Here is a 25048-nt window from a genome sequence, read left to right as displayed (position 1 = left end):
CATAATGCCCTCCTGACCCCAGCTATGCCTTGACACCCTGTCCATGAATATCACAAACAGGAGTAGAGACAGGGCACAACCCTGGCGGAGTCCAACGCTAACACTGAAAGAGTCCGACTTAATGCTGAGTATATGAACACAGCTCTCACTCCGGGTGTACAGAGATTGAATGGCCCGGAGTAGTAACCCCGGCACCCCATACTCCCGGAGGACCTCCCACAAGATATCTCGGGGAACACGGTCGTAAGCCTTCTCCAAATCCACAAAACACATGTAGACTGGGTTGGCAAATTCCCATGCCCCCTCAACAATCCGTGAGAGGGTGAAAAGCTGGTCCATTGTTCTACAGTCAGGACAGAATCCGCATTGTTCCTCCTCAATCCGAGGTTCAACTATTTGTCGAAGTCTCCTTTCCAGCACCTTGGCATAGACTTTCCCAGGGAGGCTGAGCAGTGTGATACCCCAATAGTTGGCACACACACTCCGGTCCCCTTTCTTAAAAATAGGGACCACCACCCCAGTCTACCAGTCCAAGAGTACTGTTCCTGAGGTCCATGCAATATTGCAGAGGCGTGCCAGCCATGACAGCCCCACAATATTCAGAGCCTTAAGCATCTCCGGACGAATCTCATCCACCCCCGGTGCCTTGCCACTGAAGAGCTTGCCAACTACCTCAGTGACCTCAACCAGGGAAATGGAGCTTGACACACCAGAGGCCTCTGGCCCTGACTCCCGTGAGGGAGGCATGTCTCCCAGATTAAGGAGTTCTTCAAAGTGCTCTTTCCACCGCTCAACAATATCCTCATTTGAAGTCAGAGTTTCTCCACCCCCGCCCAATACAGCTTGGGCGCAGCCACCCCGACCGCTCCTGAGTCACCGGACAGTTGTCCAGAACCTCCTTGAGGCCAACCGAAAGTCTTTTTCCATGGCTTCACCAAACTCCTCCCACGCCCTGGATTTTGCTTCTGCCACCATTGCAGCTGCCACCTTTTTTGCCTGTCGGTACCTATCTGCTGAGTCGGGAGTCCTTCAGGCCATCCAGTCCCTAAAGGCCTCTTTCTTCAGCTTGACAGCCTCCCTCACCACCAGTATCCACCAGGGGGTTCTTGGGTTACCGCCCTGACAGGCACCAACAAGCTTTTGGCCACAGCTATGCCTGGCAGCTTCCACAGTGGATGTTTTGAACAGGGTCCATTCAGACTCTATGTCCCCTACCTCCTCCGGGACCTGAGAAAAGCTCTCCTGGAGGTGGGAGTTAAAATCATTCCAAACAGGGGCCTCTGACAGTTATTCCCAGCACACCCTCACTATTCGCTTGGGCCTACCGGGTCTGACCCTCAGTCTTCCCTGCCATCTGATCCAACTCACCACCAGATGGTGATCAGTTGACAGCTCAGCACCTCTTTTCACCCGAGTGTCCAGAACATATGGTCCCAAGTCAGATGAAATGACAACAAAGTCGATCATTGACCTTTGACCTATGGAGCTCTGGTACCATGTACACTTATGAGCATCCTTGTGTTCGAACTTGGTGTTCATTATGGACAATCCATGCCTGGCACAGAAGTCCAATAACAATTCACCATTCGGGTTTAGATTGGGCAGGCCTTTCTTCCCAATCACGCCTCTCCAGGTCTCCCAGTCATTGCCAACATGAGCATTGAAGTCTCCCAGTAAGACTATGGAGTCTGTAGATGGGACCCTTTCCAGAACCCTGCCCACTTGCTCCAAGAAGGCCGAATACTCCGACCTGTTGTTTGGTGCATAAGTACACACAACAGTCAAGAGTTTTCCTCTCTGCGGTTTTAATTCGCATTGAGGCGACCCTCTCGTCCACCGGGACAAACTCCAACTGCACTGCCACTAGCCGGGGACTCGTGAGTATCCCCACACCCGCCCGACGCCTCTCACCTTGTGCAACCCCTGAGTAGGAGAGGGACCAACCCCTATCAAGGAGTTTGGTTCCAGAGCCGACACTGTGGGTGGGGGTGAGCCCAACTATATCTAGTTGGTACCTCTCAACCTCCTGCACAAGCTCCGGCTCCTTCCCCCCCAGTGAGGTTACATTCCACGTACCAAGAGCCAGTTTCTGCCGCAGGGGCCTAGGCCACCGAGGGTCCCACCGCAATCTCCCACTGCTTGTATGGCACTGCACCGCTCCACCATGCTTTTCAAATTATCTAACTATTCAACACCCCCCCCACAAAAAAAAATCCCAGAGAAGACACAGTGGAGGATGAGATGTAAATTAAAAAAAACTTTTATGCTTGCTTGACAACCTCACCCCCCAAGTCCTATCAGGTTTTGCAATTGCTGAAATCTGGCAGCCATAACGTATGCTAGGAACAAGTGCAGTTCTCAGAATCTTCCAACACTTGAGTGGTGTAATGCTGTGTTTACATTTACAAAAGACGTGCAGAGTTGGTCTAAAACAGCAACTGTACACGACTCATGGTGGTATGCAGCCGAGTAAACGTTGCCATGGTGAGGGTGTCTGCACAAAATTTGGCTAAAAAAGGCTAGCTTTGTCAATCACTTTTATTTGTTTTTAATGTGACACACAACAGGCGAATAGGGTTATTTTTCAAAACAAATATCACAATAAATCTGTTGTTTTTATGTTGCAGGTTTTGCAAAAAAATACCTTTAGATATACAAATGAGATGCTATCTACTTAAATATGGATACACTTGCATATTTTCAAAACAAAATCTAGCCTTTGGATGATGTTAGAATAAAAAACACTTTATTCACACACTCCAGAGTAAGGATTGTACTGAAAAGATTATTGAAAAACTCTATGCACAGGTCATTTTGTATTACAGAATCTAACATAAATCTAGCTATGAGTAACGTTTTAGGAAATCCTTTGGTATGTCTTTTAGAATGTGGTTACAAATGAACATATACAATTTCATGAATGCAGGTATTCCATATGATGAGATTTTTGGTTGTGAATGTAGAGAAAAGCTGATTTTAAGATTGGGCCTCAAAGCAGCATTTCCCAGTGAGGTCTCAGAAAACAAGTACCATTTGTGTGAATCCTGTCATTAGTACAAAGGAAATAGACACATTTAGATATTCTATTTATATTCCACAGGAAACAAGCTTTTCATTGATATTACATGGTGGGGTTGTGCCAAGTGTGGATGGAGTTAAGCCTTCATTACAGCTGCTAACTTGTGGAAAATACAGTTATACGTGAGTGGACGTGAATTGACAAAATATGCTAAAAAAACATATTTCCGTTTTGACATGTTTGTGATCACAGTTTAAGAGAAGATGTATTAGATACTATTTATTAAAAGTCAGAAAAATGATTGATGGGACCTAAATTTTCATTTACGCCTTTGGATGGAAAAAAGGCACAAGTATGCATAAGCTCGGCCACATCATTTTCTTTAGCATCAAATGACTTTTTGTGCAGTCAGAAATCTAGGGGACCTGGTTTTAAAATGAGGGGGACCCATAGTATAGCACAGTGACTCCAAACTTTTGAACGGTAGTGTACTCATATAGATTGACTTGTTGTGTAGTTTTGGAAAACATGCTAACTTTAGGGAGATGACTCTAGTCGTTTACAGTTTACTTTAGAGGTTACTTGCCAAACAGCCCCAAAACTTGCTAGTGCTGCTAAGCTGTTTCTCTGTGAAAGTGCCCTGCAGTAGTTCAGTTGCGTTCTGGTTGTGTGACATGTGGAAAAGGCCCTTTTTTCAAAAGAAGGGTAAAAGTGCTGACATTGACACAAGATGATGGGGCTCTATCAAGGGATAGGTGAAGCACTTTGGCATAGTGACATCAATTTTCAAGATGATTTAACTCTACACTCTTCTAGTGAAGGAGAGAAATTTCAAAAGGCCTGATTTACCTCCACTGACAGCCACACTGCTCCCGAAACAATGTTTCCAAGGCTACTAGCGAATGACGAGTGGTCACGTCCAAAGAGCCGTCCCCATTGCTTTGATTTATTGGTGGGGGATCCAATAAAAATGGCAATCAAATCAGCCCAGCCACTTTACAGGTAGAGCGCTGTCTGATTGAGTTGTCGAAGGCATGGCTAGGGTTCAGAATGATTATTCAGAAGAACTACAAAAGGGGTCCATTCTCTCAGTCAACAAGGACGCCATACATCTCCAGCTGCGTTCATGCTCCACTGTGATACGTATCCAAAATAACCGCACGCACCTACTGCTCGCAGCCCCTCACTGAAGGTTATTTGTCGTCTGAAGGACTCCACTTGTCAAGATATGATGAATACCATGTACACAGACAGGGGAGCATCAAAACCCGGATTAGCCGGAAAACTCACTGATCTGTGAATAACCTAAAAAAGAGGAGCAGAAGATTAGCAATGATGCTTTTAAGAATGATCCATCAAACTCAACTAGCGGAGTAGTGCGAATGAATCATCCGGCTGGAGTTTTGAACCTGCTCTCCTCCGCTGAAAACGCTGTCATGTAGTCGTGAGAATCGCTGGGAGAATGTTATTAAATCAGCACTATTAATTTCCTCGCAGATCATTTCTTATCTGCCCTTCCAAATGAATTATTCACACGAGGATGTCTCTGATTGCTGTATTAATCTTGGCCCTTTATATTCAGCTCTGTTGACCAGAAAGCCTAAAGCAATGTCTGTGATTTGGCCCCTTATGTAAAAGAATGCTTAATGGAGAAGAAATCTCTTAAGAGTGGGTGACTTATTTTTCTCTTATTCACATTACAATAGCGCTAATGGCAGTGCGTTAACTTTTAGGGGGATGAAGGACAGTACTATGAATAAAGAGGCATTCCCCAGATGCCAAGGCCTGGATTTCTTTTCCCTTAGTGTTATGTTAATGTCCACCGCTAACACGGTTTCCTGTCCAAGCGCTGGTACCGCATTAAGTGACCGTGTCACTGCGTTAACACTATTGTCTTGCGCTTTGCATTGGGGAATACTGCTTGCTGGGAGTGCTCTGGAGCAACCCTGTCTCGTGTCCTGTCTGAAGGGACAGAGACAACAGGTAAAATAATCACATGGAAATGCTTTCGGAGGTCTGTGCCGATGACGGCATACTCCCAGCCTGTTTACTGTGTGTTCAGGGGGCCCGTTTCAGGAAGTACACTGGATCAAAGTCGGGGCAGCTGCTTTAGCAGTTAGCGTGTGTGATAAGTCAAATGAAATCACCCTCATTGTTACGCCAGAGTGACTTGTCTTAGTGTCTGACAGGAAAACAGCAGGAAGAGAAAAGTGGAGCTGATAGTTGGAGTTGCTGGAGTAATAAAAAAAAGGCTATGGGCAGGCCTCCAACTTTAAAACAGAACAATTGAATGGAGAAGCTTTTGTGATGGCAACACAATCACCTCCAAGAAATTATAGTCTTGTACGCATAACCGGTACAGACAAGTCTTTTTGGATGTAAATCAAACCAGTGAGACCATAAACATGGCAATTACCGCCGCGCCTGGGTTTTATCTCCAGGGAGTCATTCCTTTTAGTGCTTTTGTAGAAATGAGTCTTACTCCCAATATTCTTGCAAAGACATAAGCTGAGTATGTTTTTGTGCAACTAATTCTCTCTGCTTTTATTCCCACTGTACGCATTACAAACCCATAACCAGTGTAGCAGTTACAGTTATGTGGAGCAGCACAGGAATAAAGATTTTTTTTTTTTTTACCAGGGGGAAGCCTTAAAGCACAGTTCTCAGTAGGCATTATTACAGCGTTTGCTGTAAACCTTTAAGACCATTCTTGAAATGGAAAAGACAAGGAAAGTTCAAGGATTGGAGTAGGTCATTCGGACTAACACGCATGAAACAGGAAATAACCATCCATTGATTTTTGTTTTCCAGAAAGATCAATTTTATTCTTCCTTTGTTTTCAAAGTACAATGCACCAAAGCTCCTCGCAGCTGGTTGTATCCTGTACACCAAAGTAGAAAAGAGGCTATTAATCAAAATGCGTTGGTGTGAGCGCATTGTGTTGTCCTTCTGCACAACAGAGACAACCTAAATCATTTAGGTTAAGCAGTCAGAGCCCACACGTTTCTTTAGGAAAACAAATACATATATGGGATCACTGACTACAACAGCTATGAATAGATTGAGATAGCGTACACAGTAGCAGATGTTTCTGCTTTTATAAAATGATAACCTTTGCTGAAATTCTGCTCTACTTTTTCACTGAAGAACAAAGAAAAAATACCTTTTAGAGTGTTTGGGTTGGGGGGGGCATTGTGTTTTGAAAATAGGTTGGGCACATTTCTGGAGTTTTGAACGTGTATTTTTCCTTGAAAAAGCATTTCATGCAGGTTTCCTTTGAGTTTTTTTCCAGATAAGTCTCTTTGTTTGGGGCCTACACATCTGTGCAAAACATGTTTTCAAAATACTGTTGGTTGGGAGCAGATGGCATGCATCTAATTTCATGCACTCAAGCCTAACCTTTGGAACAAATGTTCAAATAAGCAGTCTAAAGTTTAGACATTAAACTGAATATCTTTTGTTTTTGGAACACCCACGGTTAAATTATGTGTTTTGTTGATCTTGTGGAAAAAAGTTAACACATTATCAACAGGGAGCAAATTAATAAGACATTTTTCTGCCAGTTTTAGTGCACAATTTCTGTTTACTTGTTGAATTGTATGTTGGAAAAAAAAAACATGAAATATAAAATGTGCCATAACTTTTGCACAGGCCACACTTTTCGGTTTGAATTGTATTTAAATTCAACTAATAAACAGTTATTGTGCATGAAAATGTGCAGAAGTATTCGCACTGTACACTGTTAGAAATAAAGGTACTGAGCAGGTTTTTTGTTCGTCAAGGTACAAACATTGTAAATGTTTCCTCAAAGGTACAACAGTGGTTTTAAGGTCCAATTGTGGACCTTAAATAAGTTTTTCCCAGGTGAAAAGTACATATTTGTACCTTTTCATTATGTAATGTTTTAAAATAGAACAATGAAATAAAAAGCCTGGAGATGAGCCGGGGTGTGTGGAGTCAATACAACTTAGAAAATATCATTTCAATGGATTATAGTACAATTATGTTCTCTGACTAAAGGTACTGAGAAGCACCCTTGAGGGTGCCACCCCAGTGACAAGATGGGTACAGCCCCAGTGACAGTTTCATACTTTTTTTTCTGAGAGTGTAGAGGATGTGTACTTATTTTCTCTGAGAAAATCAACAAAACATTAAGGGTTCATTTTTAGTACAGAATTGACTCCATATTCCCTGCCTTAACCCCAGATTATAAGATAAGAAAACGTACAAACATGCACCTTGTTCTTGGAAAAGTAACTGTGGTGTACTTTTTGAACTCATTCAAAGTACACAGTTGGACCTTAAGACCAGTGTTGTACCTCTGAGGGTATGTTTACATTGTTTGTATGTGGAAAGTACCCTTTTTCTGACAGTATGTGTTATTTCACAGTTTTGTTGAGCTGTTAATCTAAAATGTGGAAAATAGAAAAATGAGTGTCTCTGAGCAGGCTTGTCCAAACCATTGATTGGTAATTGAGTTGTTAACATATTAGTATTATACAATATGATATTTCTGAATGATAAATTCATTTAATTAATCATCAATAATAACTGCAGTTTAATACTTAAATAATCAGAGTAATGTTCTGGTTCACAAACACAAACAAACACTGGCGCACTATGATCTTTACACTGTAATTATTTTTCATGTTATTGTATTTTTTATGAGCAGCACTGTAAAATGGTGGCTGACTGACCATACCAAAGTGTTTTCCTCCCTTTAAAGCTCTGATAGTGAGTAAAAATGATGTCTTAAGCTTTAGCTCAGCACCTGCCTATTTAAGATTCATAGAAAGGCTATCTGCTCCAATCAATATCTTCTTGAAATTTAAGTTGCATAATGCATCTCCTCCACTAGCATGATTTAAAACATCAGCACAAAGTATTCTTAATTTTATTGCCTGCTGTAAATTAAAATTAATGATGCTGACATCCACAATTAACAATGAAAAATGCAGATTCCTATAATTACTTTAGCTGCAATATTGTTTTCGACGAAGGCTCAAGGTGCTCCTGTTTGGCTCCTCAGCATTCAGCAGAACACAAAAAGACAGCTTCATTACATTTTATTTGCTATAGGAAATAACAACGGGGAAAAAAAGCTAACAAAAATTCTACGCTCATTTGGGAATCTCTCGCCATGCATAATTAAGCAAATTTGATTGGAATTAGGCATGACTTCTTTGGTTGGGTTTTAATGAATGCAAATCAGGCATCTACATCCCTAAGATTAATTTCAGCCAATTAAAAAACAAAGCTTACTGGAAAGTGTAAAACTGTTCAAAGCTGAGCTGCAAAGCTTTTTTTTCTCCGCTCATCACATCCTCATAACTTGCACTCAGGAGATCCCCCCTCAGCTTTGATCATTACCATGGAGTTACAAGGAAGCACTGTGAATTCAGATAGAAAAGTGGAAAAGTATAGCATTTTTCACACTCATAACTCCATCTAGTATGACTCTCTTTCTGTGATGTGCACTACTACATAGTCACTGTCATTATTGAAATACTCTACTATTGTCTGCACATTAAAGTCAACATGAACCTCCCATACTGTGACGTATTTCTAGTCAAAACGTGGTATCAGTGAGGGTCTCTGATGAGTGGTGGGTGAGGGGGGAGGAAGACGTGAAACATGATTTTATTGGTTAATATTAGTTCCTCTCTGCTCCTGCTGGTGCACAATGACATGCTGAAAATTCAAAAGTGCCCAAAAGTCATTATATTGCAATAAATAGATGTGATTAATTGTGATTAATATGACCTGGGAGGTGCACAAACAAGGTAAAGCACAGGTTAAGCTTGGGCTTTACATTTACTTGGCTTTACAAGAATGACCATTTTGATGGGCAGTCATTTTTACACACATTTTTTTGGCTTCAAGTCATATTTTAATAGACCAATCATATTCAATGTACTGTTTGCATATACCTCACCATTACCACATTATTTCTAGTTCACTAAGTGAGCTAGAAAACAAGCAGCCAGTTAATATGCTGTCAAATATGTGATTATGTAAATGAACAGTTGGAAAATGAATGACTAAACAAACAAATGCAAATAGTTCAACAAAATGAGTGATGAAAATACAAACCCAGTTCCAAAAAAATGGGACAATATATGAAATGCTAATAATAATAACAGAAAGCATTGATTAGTAAATTCTGTTTTACCTGCATTAAACTGAAAACAGTACAAAAACATGGTATTTGACGTTTTACCTTATGAACTATATATGCTTGCTATATATGCATCCGGATATCACGGCTGAAACAAGTTCCAAAAAAGTTGGGGCAGGAGCTTCTTTACCACTGTATTACATCACCTTTTATTTTAACAACATTTATTAGTTGTTTATGGACTACAACCGATCTAATGTTAAAAAGTAGAATTTGCAATTCTTCAGTTGTACAAGTCCTCAGCTGTGCAATCCTGCAAGACCTTCATAATTGCATTTTGCACTTCATAATGTGCCATATGTATTCAGTAGAAGACAAGCAGGCCAGTCTTGTACAGCACTCTGCGTTTACACAGTCATGCTGTTGTAACGTGCAGAATGTTTGTTGGTGTTATCATCTTTACAATAAGCATGGACGTCCCTGAGAAAGATGGCGTCTAAAAGGCAGCATATGTTGCTCTAAAATGTGTACATATCTCTCAGTATTATTAATGCTTTCACAGATGTGCAAATGAATCACTAATAACTCTCCATATCATGACAGACCCTGGCTTTTGAACTTTACGCTGGTAATAATCTGGATGTTCCTTTTCTTTTCTGACCCAGAAAACACGACGTCTGTTATTTTCAGTCTGAAAAGTTGACTCGTCAGTCCACAGTACATGTTTCCACTGTGCATCAGTCCATTTCAGATGATGTTGTTGATATATGGCTTCCACTGTGCACAGTACAGTGTTAACTTGCATTTGTGGACTTGCATCAGTGTTTGACAACAGCTTTTCAGTATTTTTCTATTATTCTAGTATTCTAGTATTCTATCCTATTATTCAGGATTTTCAAGTATTCTTGAGTCCATGCAGTGATATCCATCACACAAAGATGCCAGTTTACAGTGCAGTGCCATCTGAGGGGCCGAAGGTCATGGGCATTCATTTGTGGTTTTCCGCCTTTTCCTTTACGCAGATTTCTTCATGATTCCCTGATATTTTGGTGGTATTATGCACTGTACAGTGAAACACCTTGGGCTTTCCTCCTTTTATATCCAAACATGATTACATTATTTTTTTTTACATTTCATAATGTTCCCAGTCTTAAATTGCCCCTTCACAACTTTTTTCAGATGGTGTTGCAGGCATCAGTGTATATTTACAAAAAAATAATGAAGTTCATAAAGCAAAACATTACGTCTTGTCTTTGTATTGTTTTCATTTGAATACAGGTCAAATTAGATTTACAAATCACTGCTTTCTGGTTTTATTTGCATTTCATATTCTGCCCCAACTTCTTCAGAATTAGGTTTGTATTGATTATGACAAAGAAAACAGACTAGCCATGTCTGTGTAGCTTTTCTGCTTTTGTAAAGAACATTTTACTGAAACAAAACAATCTCCTCATCAAAGATGCAGACAGACAATCGGTGCGGTCAGTTAGCAAAAAATGTTTTTGCTTTTGCTCTGTGGTCCAGAACACTGCATTTGAAATGAAACCATGACTACAAGGTTAAAATATAGCATGTCAGCTTTAATTTGAATGTTTTAATGTTTAACATAGGAATCACGTCTGGGCCTTTCACAATCATGAAATTTTAGCTGATGATTGTCCAACTACAAATTGTGACTAACAATTTGTGTTTGCTATATGCAACTAAAGTACAAGCTAATGTAAAAGTATAAGCCTGAAGTGGCCAGATTGGCTGATTAGTTATCTTGCTTCCTAGCTGTTGATACTTAGTAGCTCCCAATTGACGACAGACACAGTTCAAGCGTAAATAAACAAACATTTCTCTACAGGGATTATAGCACCAGACAGAACTTGAAGTTTTTGACCCATGATGTGTTTCCATAACTTTATTATATTTTACTCAACTGGTGTAAAGGCACTCAATGCACATTTTGTTTGTTGGGACAAAAAGCATATTGTGAAAGCTAACAACTACAGATGGGCTATCTCAGACTGGATTTGTTGCAGGAATGGATCCCTCTGAAATCCGATCCAGTATTTTCTGCTGACATCAGCCCAAACTATGGGCCATCTGTACTGTGGAAAATAACTGCAATCAGCTTATGTAATTGTGATCAGCTGATTTTGTAATAATCTGATTATGAAATGATTAACATGCACAAATTTAAAAAAGATAGTAGAGATGCACAATCGATCGTAATCGGCAGATTTTAGCTCAAAACATGAAAAAAGCAATCAAGCAATTTACTATTTTTACAACTGCGTTTTCAAAAAAGCTGGGACACTGTGAAAAATGTAAATAAAAACAAAATGCAATGATGTGCAAATCATTTAAACCCTATATTTCATTGGAAATGCTTCAAAGAACAACATATCAAATGTTGAAACTGAGAAATTTAATTGTTTTTTGAAAAATATATGCCCATTTTGAATTTGATGCCAGCAACACATTCCAAAAAAGTTGGGATGGGGGCAACAAAAGGCTGGTAAAGTTGCTTTAAAAAACACCTGGTGGTTAATTGGCAACAGGTCAATAACATGATTGGGTATAAAATGAGCAAGCCAGAGAGGCTGAGTCTTTCAGAAGTAAACACGATGAGGGGTTCACCACTCTGTGAAAGACTGCATGATCAAATAGTGCAACAATTCAAGAATAACGTTTCTCAACACAAAAGAGCAAAGAACTTTTGCTTTTCATCATCTATAGTACATAATTTCATCAAAAGATTCAGAGAATCTGGAGAAATCTCTTCATGTAAGGGACAAAACTAGTATTTGCTGGCCGTGATCTTTGGGCCTTCAGACGGCACTGCATTAAAAACGGATATGATTCTGTAGTGGAAATCACTGCATGGGCTCAGGAACACTTCTGTAAAACACTGTCTATGAAAACAGCTCAGCGCTGCTTCTACAAATGCTAATTAAAACTCTTAAAAGCGAAGAAGAAACCATATATAAATAGGATCCAGGAATGCTGCCACCTTCTCTGGGCCCGAGCTCATTTAAAATGGACTGAGGGGAAGTGGAAAAGTGTTCTGTGGTCCAACAAATCAACATTTGAAATTCGTTCTGGAAATCATGGACACTGTCCTCCGGGTTAAAGACCACTCAGCTTGTTGTCGGTGCACGGTTCAAATGCAAGTATTCATCATGGTATAGGGGCGCATTAGTGCACATGGCATGGGTCACTGGCACACCTGTGAAGGCACCATTAATGCTGAACGGCATATACGTGTTTTGGCAACATATGCTGCCATCCAGATGACGTTTTTTTCAGGGAAAGCCTTGCTTATTTCAGCAAGACAATTCCAAATCACATTCTGCATGTATTACAACAGCGTGGCTCTGAATTGAAAAAGTCTGGGCACTAAACTGGCCTGCCTGCAGTCCAGACCTGTCACCACTGAAAACATTTGGCACATTATGAAATGAAAAATATGACAAAGGAGACCCTGAACTGTTGAGCAGCTGAAATCTTGTATCAAAACAGAATGGTAAACATTTTACTTTCAAAACTACAGCCGTTGGTCTCCTCAGTTCCCAAATGCTTACAGAGTGTTTTTAAAAGAAGAGCTGATAAAACACAGGGCTAAACATGCCCTGTCTCCACTTTTTTGGAATGTGTTGTTGGCATCAAATTCAAAATAAATAAATTAATATTTTTTTCAAAAAACAATAAAATTTCTCAGTTTCAACATTTGATTTGTTTTTTTTATATATAATTTTCATTGAAACATAGGGTTTAAATGATTTGCACATCATTGAATTTTGTTTTATTTACATTTTGCACAGCGTCCCAACTTTTTTGGAAATGGGGTTGTATTTTGGTCAGTCTGTGTTGCAATTTTCTCACAATGTGAAGCAAGTAAATATACTCACAATGTATTTGAATGCTGCTGCTACAAAACTTTGTAAAGGTCAAACTGCAGTCCCACAGAAAAAACATAAACTTTAAGAGTTATTAGGATTATGCTATGATCTATTTAAATACTTGAAACAGTAAGAAGCCAAATATATACAAAAACTTGTGAAAATAATATAATTTAGTGTTTTTTTCAATCTTTTAATATCTTTTTGATTTCTTTTAAAGTGAAAGGTTTATCAAGACTTAATTTTTTGTTTTCATGTCACTACCGAAACAAACAAGCTGTGTCCAAAATTGTACCCTATACACTATATAGTGCACAGCAACCAATGTATCCTAATGTACAGAGGATAACCATAGTGCACTGTGTTGTTTGGTTTGAAGATTCATGCGCAACTTCTCTGAGTATGATTACTGAGCCCAGTGCTATGTCTCACCACACCTCTCTTCAGACCTGTTACAAATGTAAGTAAGCTCTTCTGATGTGTACTGTTGAACACAGAGGACAGTGGACTGGTGGCCTGATGCTTATAGTGTTCAGGAGACGGAATCTACTGTTGCACAGTAATGAGCAAATACATATGACGTAGTGTCCGACATTGTTTACTGCCATTATGAATTCTGTTCACTATAATAGCGTGGGGACACAGGAAAAGAGTTTTAGTCTCTAAGCAGAATCTTATCTTAGCCACATCCCTGCATTTTAGAGCACAAAGTGAAACTGCATCTCTGTCCCTTATAGCCACGTTATTTTATGTGTACAACTATTCAAAGCTGTGTTTCCTAGTCATGTATAGGCGAAGGTGTTTAAGTGATGCTCAAAATGAGCTAAAATTGTCACTACCGGAACAGTCCCTAAAAAAACATTTGGTAAAGCTTTGGTAGTATTGTGATTCTTCTGTTAGTGACAAAATGGAATGTGCAATCATTTATTTTAATAAAATAAACATTATTAAGGTGCAGGGTCATTCAAAGTAAAAGGATTTTAGTCTAAAGTCCAAGTCAGTTAAAAGTCTGAAATGTGTTTTGAACCAGTTCAGTAGAATGATCCAATTATGCATGACTCATTGACACTATTTATACCTGGTCACTTCATTCGTCTTGAGTATTAGGATTATATCTGGACAAGGCTAAGCCACATAAAGATGCAAGTGTAAATGCACCCAATATGCATTTAAAACAGATCCAATGCTGATTGCTTCAGGAGGTGGTCTGAGTGGTCTTCAGGAAGTGATCTGAGGCACATTTGAACCACACGTTTTATCAGTGTAATCGCATCCGTATCTCCAAGACACATTCAACAACCAAAACCCCTCCCAGTACAACCGAAACTCCTCCCCATGCAGTACATCCTTGGGCACATGATCTGTGTGGGCAAGGAGGATAATCATTGAGGACGCACATGGTTGAGGACCAAATGAAACCAAAGACACTACTGTGCAAAACAAACTGCAGACAAACAGGCTGAATGGATAAACAGTTGGTAATTGGTTGCCACATAACGAGCACATTTGCATATTCCATCCCACACAGCAAACGGATGAGTCCGACTAACCACGAAGTTTAAATGCATGTGGCTAAAATCTTATCAGGATACAAAACAGATACTAGTCACATGAAGTGACCAGGTGTACACAGCCAAATAAATAGTCAGTTTCGTCTTACTTTCAATGTAGCATTTTATTTGATTTCATGTTATTTAAAAGGGTAACTGATTTAAAATTGAAAAAAGCTAATTTGTCCCATTAAAGAGTAAATAATGTAGTTTATATTACACGTTTGGTTGATAAAGTGCTGTAAGTGTGCTAGTGTGTTTCATGTGTTCATTTAGCCTACACAGCGTGAGCTTTGGGTTAAAATGGGTAAGAAAATCAGTGAAAAACCGGCTATCAGCCAATTTGGCTGTAAAGAAATCAGAATAAGGGATAAAAATTCATGATTGGTTAATCCCTAATACATAGTCCCCTCATTTCTGCAGTCCGTAGGTAACTGCACAAATTAACATACACGTGTTTAGTACTGCATATCTTCCCTGGTGAGACCCTGTTTGCTTGTAATGCAGTACTTTTCAGTTCCTGCTGGTTTCAGAGGCTTTTTGTCTTCAGTCTTGTCTTCAGTAAGTGAGATACATGCTGAGTTGAATTCAGGTTAGGTGACTGACTTAGCTAGTCACAAAACATTCCACTTTGTGGCCCTTAATAATTTCATAGTTGCTTTAGTAATGTGTTTTATGACATTGTTCTGCTACAAAGTGAAGCTTGATCCACTTTTTGGGCTTTAGGTTGGATCTGAGCTGTTAAGATGCTTGTGTCAACTGCTGCTGTCATCAGCAGTGAAATCATCAATAAGGACAAGTGAGCAAAGGGAGGTCATACAGGCTCATTTCATCATGTTTCACACATGAGGTGACATGCTGTGGATCATGAACAGTTCCTTTTCCCTCCACATTTTCTTCTTTCATCACTCTGGTACAGGTTAATCTTCGTTTTATCTGACCATCAGACTTTGTTCTAGAGCTTGACAGGTTTTTTATTAACTTTTAGCAAAGCTGGCTTTTCTGTGGAAGGGGAACTCCACCAAGTTTTAAAAATCTCTGCATAATTCAGTTGTTACGATGTAAATAAAGTAATTCAGAACATTCTGATGTGACATGGTGCATTGTACAGAAAATTTAGAAATGACAGAGCCAGAGGTCACTATATCTTCATCGCAAATGTAGAAATTTTATTTGCCAACCAAAATGACCAGTGAACCTACATATGTCTGAGTTTTTATCTGCAGTGTTGACAGTAAAATAGTGGTAAAACTGAAAGATATTAGTTGTATTTAGTGACTATTTTGAGTATTACGTCCCGCTTCACCATGAATGGATTTTAAGAAATATATTTTAGGCCAAAACCTTACAAACGTTTTACAAAATTTTAAAACAATGTTTTAGCCGTCAGGCAGTGTATTTGTAATCATTTCCATTAATAACTTTCAGTGAGGGAGCTTTTAGAGGAATTTAACACTTTAGACATTTGGTTCTTATCACCACCACTGTCAATAATTCTGACTCTGTAAGTTTCTCCAGAACAGAGCATTTCACACCAAACCTCTCTGAATGACTTTGGTTACATCTTAATTTAATTATGAAGACATTTAGATTTTTTTTTGGATTCCTCTTTAAGCTCCCTTGTGTATTTTGGGTTTTAGCTGTGTACCAAACAAATTTTGACACTTTTGGCTAATATTTAGAGGTTCATGTATTGTGATTTTTCAGCCACATGCTACTCTGCTTTACTGGTAATGACACTTGTTTGATCCTTATGTTGAGGAATAACAGCAGCAGGCTCCAGATGTAACTAATCTGAACTAATATTGTAATGACAAACAGCTGGCCAAGAAACAACTGAGTGTCTGATTGTCCAATTCATGTTGGTCCCCTCATTCCTAATCCAGTGTGCTTGAGTACAGAGACAAAGCAACAAAAACATTTCACTGTCCAAATTCTTACAGCGTGCACTGCCGGTGGTGAAGCTACAAACTGAATGCTGCATTGTAACTCGCTGCATTGAAGCAACTGCTCAAGGATTGTTAGTGAGGATTAAATGATTTCACGCTAAAATAAAAGATTTGTTTTTGTTCTTCACACCTTATTTATCTCACTCCTGATGGAAACTTAGGATATCAATGAACAATCAGTCAAGACGTCAGCAGTGACATTTAGTACTCATAAACAATTACTAAGTCTAAACTAAACACAAACTTGTTTGTTTATGAGGACTGAATGTCACTGTTGACGTCTTGTCCAGTTGTTCATTGACTGACCCATGTCACTTGATTTACAGTCAGTCAAATCACATGTTTTGTTCAATTTCTAAGTGAAAACAAGTTAACATTCTCCACAGGTAACACATAAAAATATGGTACTTTTCTGCCAATTTTACTGCACAATTTCTATTTGTTTGCTGGTTTTAATATATTGGAATTTAATAAAAACCAAAGATAAAATGTCCCATAACATTTACTCAGGCCACATTTTTTATTTCATTTTATTTTATTTTATTTTATTTGTTAACTTCAGTAAATAAACAGTAAACGTGCCGAAGTATTTTAGGGAGTATTTTATATTTTCATCCATAGCCAAGTTCTAATAAAGGCTATTTAATTGTAGAAAACATTACTCTTTGTGCACGATTCTGAACCCTATTCCATAGAGCCCTCATGTTTATATCCTCATTGGGGCACGCTCTTTTGGAGTTTTCTCAGATTTTATTTATTTGAACTCCATACACATTCGTTCTATATTAGTTCTGTAATTCTAAAGTGAAAGTAAAACTGGAATAAGAGGAGACTCATGTCAAGTACTAATTAGCTCTTACTTTATAGCACGTTGAACAGTTGGCTGAAACGTGCAGGTGCAGGTCCATCATATGGCTTGGTTTGAGTAAATAGAACTGTGTTGTTTACACTGTGTGTTCCTTTTCTAACCCTCTCCATCGGGGCCCTCATCTCATCTTGTTTTCTCTTTGCTCTCCACATTAAACTCCTAAAACCCACTTAACTCTTGGCACTGACGATACATTCAGCATTTTCTGCTCCAGTATTCGTCTCACTGCACCGTCTATTGGCGAAGCAGTTTCATGTTGCTTTTATTATTTTTTTTCCTCCCCCCCTTGGGTGACTTTTTGAAGCACTTAATCTTTTGAAATTTTTACACACCTGCTAATGTTTCTCCCGTTTCCCATGCAGCCCCTTAATTATTAAGATGGTGGAGAGGATCTTTCACTCCAGCATGGGAAAGCGTTCCTTCCGGCTCAACTCAAAACCTGCGCCGGTAAATCCTGATTATTTGGAGAGGCGGACGTAAATGCTAATGATTTAGGGCAAGCAGGCACCTTCACCACTGGAGGCTGTGGAATACTAATCCCTATTGCACCCCCTCAGCGCACACACACACACACACCTCGTTCTGTGAGAGCGTGTACATCGATTTGATCTCTCACATCAAAAGACAAACACTGATACGAGTCAGCAGTTCCTCTGTCAATGTCACTCCTTGATGTGATTCTTTCCACACGCATCTTTACGGCACTGGGGGGGGGGTGGGGGGGTGATGCGGGATCGAGCATTAGGCAATCAGAAGTATTGGCATTTCTTTAAAGGAGATTCATGGGTGAAGGGGGTGAGGGGTGGGGGATGAAGGAAAGGCTGGACAACAGCGTTCTCCGCACCTGCCAGTCCAGATGGAGATGCTCTTGCTGTTTAGGTAGCACTAATCCCATTGTCTTTACCTGTTATGTTTTCCATTTAATGTTGTCTTTCAGGATCAGCTTCCAGCAGTGCGAGGGAATAAGTTGAATATTTAAAAAAAAAAAAGGAAAAAAACTCCACGGCAAAGTTCAAAGCGCCACAAGGAAGCCTTTATGTGTGCCTTAATCATGGTAAAACACAGCCTGGTATGCCGGGCGCATCGTGCTCCCCCCTGCTTTGCCGGGTGACAGGGAGAATTAATATTTGGCCTCTGATGCATTCTTTTTGAAGGAATAAAGAAAGTAAAGAGAAGCATTATCTATTCAAGTAGCAGAGGGAATAGTGTGTGCCGGGCTCCCTCTGTTCGAGCTGTTGTGTCTCATTTTGTCTGGAGAAGATCAGAGAGCCGAGAACTGCACTGCTGAGTGGAGAGAGAGAGCGAAACGAAGCCCGTGCTCCAAGTCTCAAATCCTCAGGGAGAGTTTTGTATGGGTAACCATGCTATTGAGCTTATTTGCATCACGCTGCTGGATAAATATAATGCAAAACGATATGTACAATGGAAAACGTGGAGACAATAGGAGCTTCAGTAGCGGCGGCTAATTGAAAGATTTATTTTGAGAAAAGTTTAAATGTTAACGTTCTGTATTACAACTTTTACGCAAATGTTGTGCATTTTTTAATTGCTGCTTATTTCTTCTATAAGAGCTTGCGAATAAAAAAGGTCCTGTTGTATTTGTACCCTCCCAGAGGATTAATAACAAATAGAGCAGAGCCGATGCACCGAAATGGGGCTAATTCATTGGCCGTCCACTTTGAGCCTGTGTTTTCTGTATTTGTTTTGTCAGACCCACTTGCCCTGTGAACACGCTCTTTCCTGAATGCCTTGGGCTTTGGATCCTATTAGGCGCAGGTTCATTGCCAAAGCAGTTGGCCTTATGCTTCCTTTATGCACCACGGACTACACATTCAAGTTCACCGGAGCAGACCTCGTGCCTTTTGAAGCATTTGAAGCGAGTCGTTATGAAATCGGGGTGCTCATACATTTGTAACACGGCAATTGTAGATCATCCATCGGTGCAAAATGTGCTCTCTTCATCGGCAATTCAAAGAAACCAAATGAGCGGGCGCATGTAGCCCTTTATCTCGGCACATAATGACAGAACAGATGTTTATTATTCTAAGGGTAAAATCGGTGAAAGGCTGTTCGGCCCGTTTATTTGGGGCCTGACTAGAAGTGGAACGATTTGCAAAGTCTTTGAGAATCGACACAATCAGCAGTGGCTTTAAAAGCATTTTAATTAATCTTCCTCAAATTGCATGTGACTGTTTAAAAGGAGCCAGTGCAGCACTGGATCTTCTGGGTGTTGTATTATGCGGCTGAAGAGATGCAGCTATGTGATGGGAAACCCAGGGGACGACCGTGAGGACAATGATGCCTCTTGGGAGGATTTTATGCTGCTGAACAGAATTTGAATACATAAAAGAAAACTCAGCAATGGCAGAGAAAGGGCATAACATTGCCTGTGTTTCCTTTGTACACAGGAAAGAAAACAGAGCCGAATGCTTCAGATTCCGACTCCAGCTCAATAATGTACAGTGCTGTGCAAAAGTCAGAGATCACACTTAATGTATTCCAAGACAGCAAGTACAAGTTATTCATTTTTGCAGGAGATTTTTGAGCAGATTAGATCTAAGATAATCCACTTGCATAAGAAAGTGAAAAGTCAAAGGAAAATAAATGAAAAAGGGGAGTTTCCATAAGTGTACACAGATAAAATGGAACTCCTAACAACCGTCCAAGACCTGACATGAAAATTGTGACCAATTGTACAGAACATAAAGCTTCTGAATCTGAAAACATCCACAGGTGTTTCTGTCCATCCTTCCACTGTGAGAAGAAAATCATTGCTGAGAAAAGAAAAATAGACAAAACATAGGAAAGTTTGCTGCTGGTGTTCTCAGAACAATGGACTCTTGAGTCCAGACCTCAACATCGCTGAATGTTTTTGGAATATATACAGCAGAAAATGCAACCAATGTCTTTGACTGAACTTTGGATGTGTGGAAAAATATCCTTGCAGATTTCTTTAAAAAACTGAAAATCTCCTGTGATGTCATGTAACATGTTCTGTTAAAGATATTTTTTCTGCCTTTTTTTCCACTGAAAAATATCTACTTAATGACCATTTTAACTGAAAAAAAAAATGAATAGAAGTCTCTGAGTTTTGCACAGTACTGCAACTGATTTTTCGTGCTAGCTAGGTTCGTTATTTTATGCCTTTCCGTTGCATTGCAAAAGGACTTATGAAAATGGAGCAAAGCATTTTCTGTTTGTGTGGAAATGCCACCTCTTTTCCCTTCCAGACAAAAGCAGAAGTATGCAACGTGAGTATCCACCACGCACTCTGCGCTGGGCCAGGAGACGCCCCCCCATTTGCTTCTTGCTTGCTTTTCCTGTTTGGTCTGCTCTCTTTAGTTTGTGCCTTATCTTTCCATCATTCATTCCTCCTGCTTGATCCTGCACTTGGCTCTGTCTCGTGTGGTTTGGCACTCTCCCATTCCACCCTTTCTGTCCATGAAAGACACTTTGTCCTTCCTTGCTTGAGAATCGTAGACAGAGAGACAGAAAGAAGTCTTGGCACTCTTCGTTGGGTATCCTGCCATTAGACCTGGATGTTTCCTTGGCACTGTGTTGAGGGACAGCTTGTGGGCCATTGTTGCCCAAAGAATCTTCTTTTGTCTTATACAAATAGAACAGAGGAATAAATAGCAGGAGCGTATGTGTAAATAAGGACAGTTTTGGAGAAGATACGGTCGGCCGGGAATACAGGCTGGGATACATGATGTATGTTTAATAAGTAAATTGTATGTTTTTGTATCATTATATCTGTGTGGTGTTTTTTCCCAACTGTGCACTCTGAAAGTCAGCAGTGTGGTTGCTGCTGAGCTGAGTTTATTAAGGCAGATATGAGTGATGCTATCTTAAATCCCTGTAGAGGTCACTGTTGCATGATGCAGCTGGAAGCCAGCAGAATCTTCCTCCGAGGGGAACTTTCAACACTGTCGCTAACTGACATTATTTGATTTCAACATAGTTAAATATTAAGCATTCTGCTAATAAGTGGATCATCTAATAACTTAATCCCAGCATAATGACCAAGCTTGTTTGGTTTCAGACAAGCAGACTGCAAGAACATTTCTGAATCCCCAGAACAAGTGTTCTGAGTCATTTAACATTTGTAAAATTAATTTATCTGTGAGCTCTGTCACGTCAACTTTAAATCCCCATGTCTGTGTTTCTGGAAATAATTACTGAGTGCAATTAGGAAGGGGCGCCTTATGATGGAGCTTGGACATGAGATATCTTCATTTGCTCTACACTCTAGATTTGTTTATGCCATTTAACTCTGAAATCCTCACGCTCCATTCGGGGAACATATATGAATCAACGCTAAATCATATTTATCACCACGAGCACACGTCCAGATGGCAGCCTCTTAACTAAGCTTGGATTAATGTGAGGCTGCGAAGAACTGCATCAAACTCCTCTTAAGGACCTTTGAAGAACAACATAGCTAATCACTCATAAGGACGTTGTTGAGAATGTTTGCACAGTGAAAATAAACAGTAAATTATAGTTCAGTATCGACACACACACTAGCCCTTGTTTCTAGCCACTTGGGCTGTTGTCTCTGATGGATGCTCTCACATGTACGTGTATGTGATGGTGAGATGCAGATGACTTGGCCTACATAAGCCCTTACTTAGGATTCTGTTTAAGTGTTAAAATCAATTCCAAGTAAATAACATGGAAAGCTTTGTGTAAGCACTTTTGCACTGTTAATTTAGCCTTGTTAAATTAGCTTCAGCATTGCTGTGGTGGGACAGTAGGGGGAGGAAGAAGGCTCTGAACAGCGGACTGTAGGTGTTTGATGCCAGAGGTTAGTAACTCGAGCTAGATGCTTGGAAATTATACCTGATAAACCAGAGAATAGAGGCTCATTATTGAGTTAGTAGGATATTTTGGCTCAAAGGTTCTGGACAATCTTTTTCTTTGTTTACACTCTCTTATCAACACTGATGCACTGCATTGTGTGAAAGTCAGAGACCACCCTTCATTTATTTAATTTATAGTCCAAACAGCCATTAAGTACAGCGTCATGGGAAAAAAGAAAGAAAACATATATTTAACACAAAATTGCACAGAAGCCTCAACAACTAAATATAATGTCAGGTATTTCTGTATTGAATGTGGCAACGTTTTACCTTTATTACAGTGCCCATTCTTTTTAGGATACGTTCTTTCTGCAGATATTCTTCCAAAGTTCAGTCTTACATGTTAGTTGCATATTCTGCTTTTCGTGATCCTAGTAATCCCAAACACGTTCAGTGATGTTGAGGTCTGGACTCTGGAGTGGACAGTCCATTTTTCTGCAAACACCAGTAGCTTCTTTGTTTGATTCGGGAATTTTCCCTTTTTTGCTGGTTTCTGGTTTACTAAATGGAATTGAATCTGTCATTGCTGAAGTTTTCTGCGACAATTACCTTTTAGCATGGCAAACACACTTTCATTCAGGGAACATTTCACAGCTTATAGCCCTGATTAGCCCTTTTTAGCCGTTCAGTGATGTTGAGGTCTGGACTCTGGGGTGGTCAGTCCATTTTTCTGCAAACACCAGCAGCTTCTTTGTTTGTTTTGTGAATTTTCTTCTTTTTTTTGCTGGTTTCTGGTTTCCTTGATACACATCCTTTTAGACCAATAGCACTGAGTTGACTACTCACAGTGGGAGGATGGACAGAATCATCTGTGGATGATTTCAGATCTGAAACAAGATGGTTCTTGATTCTCTCCTATCTTTCAAAGATGAAAGCTTCAAGTACTGTTTATCTGATTGTGACAGTTTTGGTTGTCAATAACCAGTCTTGCATGGTTATTTTCTCTGAATATTTTTATTCACTTTTGGAAACTCCTGTTTTTCCTCTGATTTTCCCCAGTAAAATAAGTAAATTATCTTATATTTAATCTCCTCAGAAATATCTTATGTAAAATGAATAACTTGTACTTAATGGCAGTTTTGACTTGGAAGTGAGATAAATCAAGGGTGGTCTTTGACTTTTGAACAGTACTGTTATGTCTGCTAGAGGGGTATGAAGCCTCCCCAGCTCTGTACTTTCGAGCAGTAAAACTGAATTCTGTAGATGGAGCACCATTAATTATCTTTGGTATGAACTGGAGTGGCATTTGTGGTCCGGGACTAATCAATCAGTACCTGGCCTTTATTAATGCTCTTGTGGCTGAATGCAATCAAATCCTCACAGCAATGTTCCAACAAAGCTTTCCTAGAAGAGTAGAGGCTGTTACTACAGCAAAGAAGAACCAAGCTCCCTATTAATACCCTTAATTTCTGAAGGTTTCTGAATATTAAAAGGTTCCCCCAGACTATATTTTGTTACCTTTTATTGCTCATGAAATAATAAACATATTGGGTTTTATTCTCAATGACTCACTGATATGTTGCAGCTTTGTTAGTTTTATACAGTGTGCCAGTGTTCCTGATATATAACATGCTGTAAAGTTTGAACTTATCTGGGCTAGAAGTGAAAGTGAGCCTAATACAACACGAGCAGGCAGTCTCTGTCTAACAAAGACGTTCCATTATGCTTTCATAATTCCACCCAGAGAACGAGGCTGGCTCTGTTTGCTTTGCTGCGGTTTATGTATGCTACCCCAGTTGATTTCCACATCTAAAAGGACAGAGCATCTCATTTCTTGTCACTGTCTCCTAAATTCCTAAAGGTACAATTAGCATTTTGTCTGACAAAATGTTGAAAGGTTCATAGATTGATATTTGCAAAAAAATGCAGCAAAGATGCTTTTTTCCCCCTCCGATGCAAATTTTGACATTTATTAACTTTTATTCCAGATCTGTTTATGGATTGTAAAGTGTGTGCATACATTCAATGAAAATAAAGGGAAATTACAATGTTTAAACACAATCACTGGGTAAAGCACAAAAGTGTGTAATTTAGTGTTGTGGCAATGAAATTTTTACTGTCCCTGATTTATGTCTTCTGTGTGGCATTTCTAATGAGAGCGACCAGCGTTTCATAGCGGCACGGAGAAGGAAACTACATTTATTACAGATCTTTTTTTTTTCTTCTCCCTCCTTTTCCTCAGGAGTGCTTTTCCCCCCGTGAAATAATGTCAGCACTTTCCCACCTTCAAAGTCCTTTTGTTTCTAAATCTATTAACAATTCTAATTGTGCAGCACTGGTTAAGTAAGCATGGTAAATAAGGCAGGAAATGCATTATTTCCCTTTAGTGCAGATTAAAGGTAGGACTGTTTTGAGCTGAAACACATTACCATGCTCTGGAGTATAGATGTTGGCATGAAATGTACCCTCCCGCCTGGTTGAACACGAGTGAGTGGGTGAGTTTCCTGATGTTCAAGAAGTGCAGTTTCTCTGGAAAAAAAGTACCTCATTCCATCCTCATATCTGTTAATTAACATATCCGTGCTCCACCATCTTCAAAAGGGATACAATCGCTTTAAATTTGATTAAAGTGATACATATTAGGCCGCCTGTTTTTCTTTGGGCCTTTCAGCTAATTAAATAGCTTTGTATGGCATCGACTGCTTTTTCCTAGACACAACACCCCCCAGTTCAACTTCGCTGTTCTGGACGTCCATATCTTAATTGCGGATCATTTTGCAAATGTGGTTCAATTTCCTTTACAAGACAGTTACTGTTAACTGCTATTTTTAAAGCCAATAACAACGTCAAAG

This window comes from Colossoma macropomum, unplaced genomic scaffold (genome assembly GCF_904425465.1).
Source record: "Colossoma macropomum unplaced genomic scaffold, Colossoma_macropomum, whole genome shotgun sequence".
Lineage (NCBI taxonomy): Eukaryota > Metazoa > Chordata > Actinopteri > Characiformes > Serrasalmidae > Colossoma > Colossoma macropomum.
Note: the sequence above shows the minus strand (reverse complement) of the source record.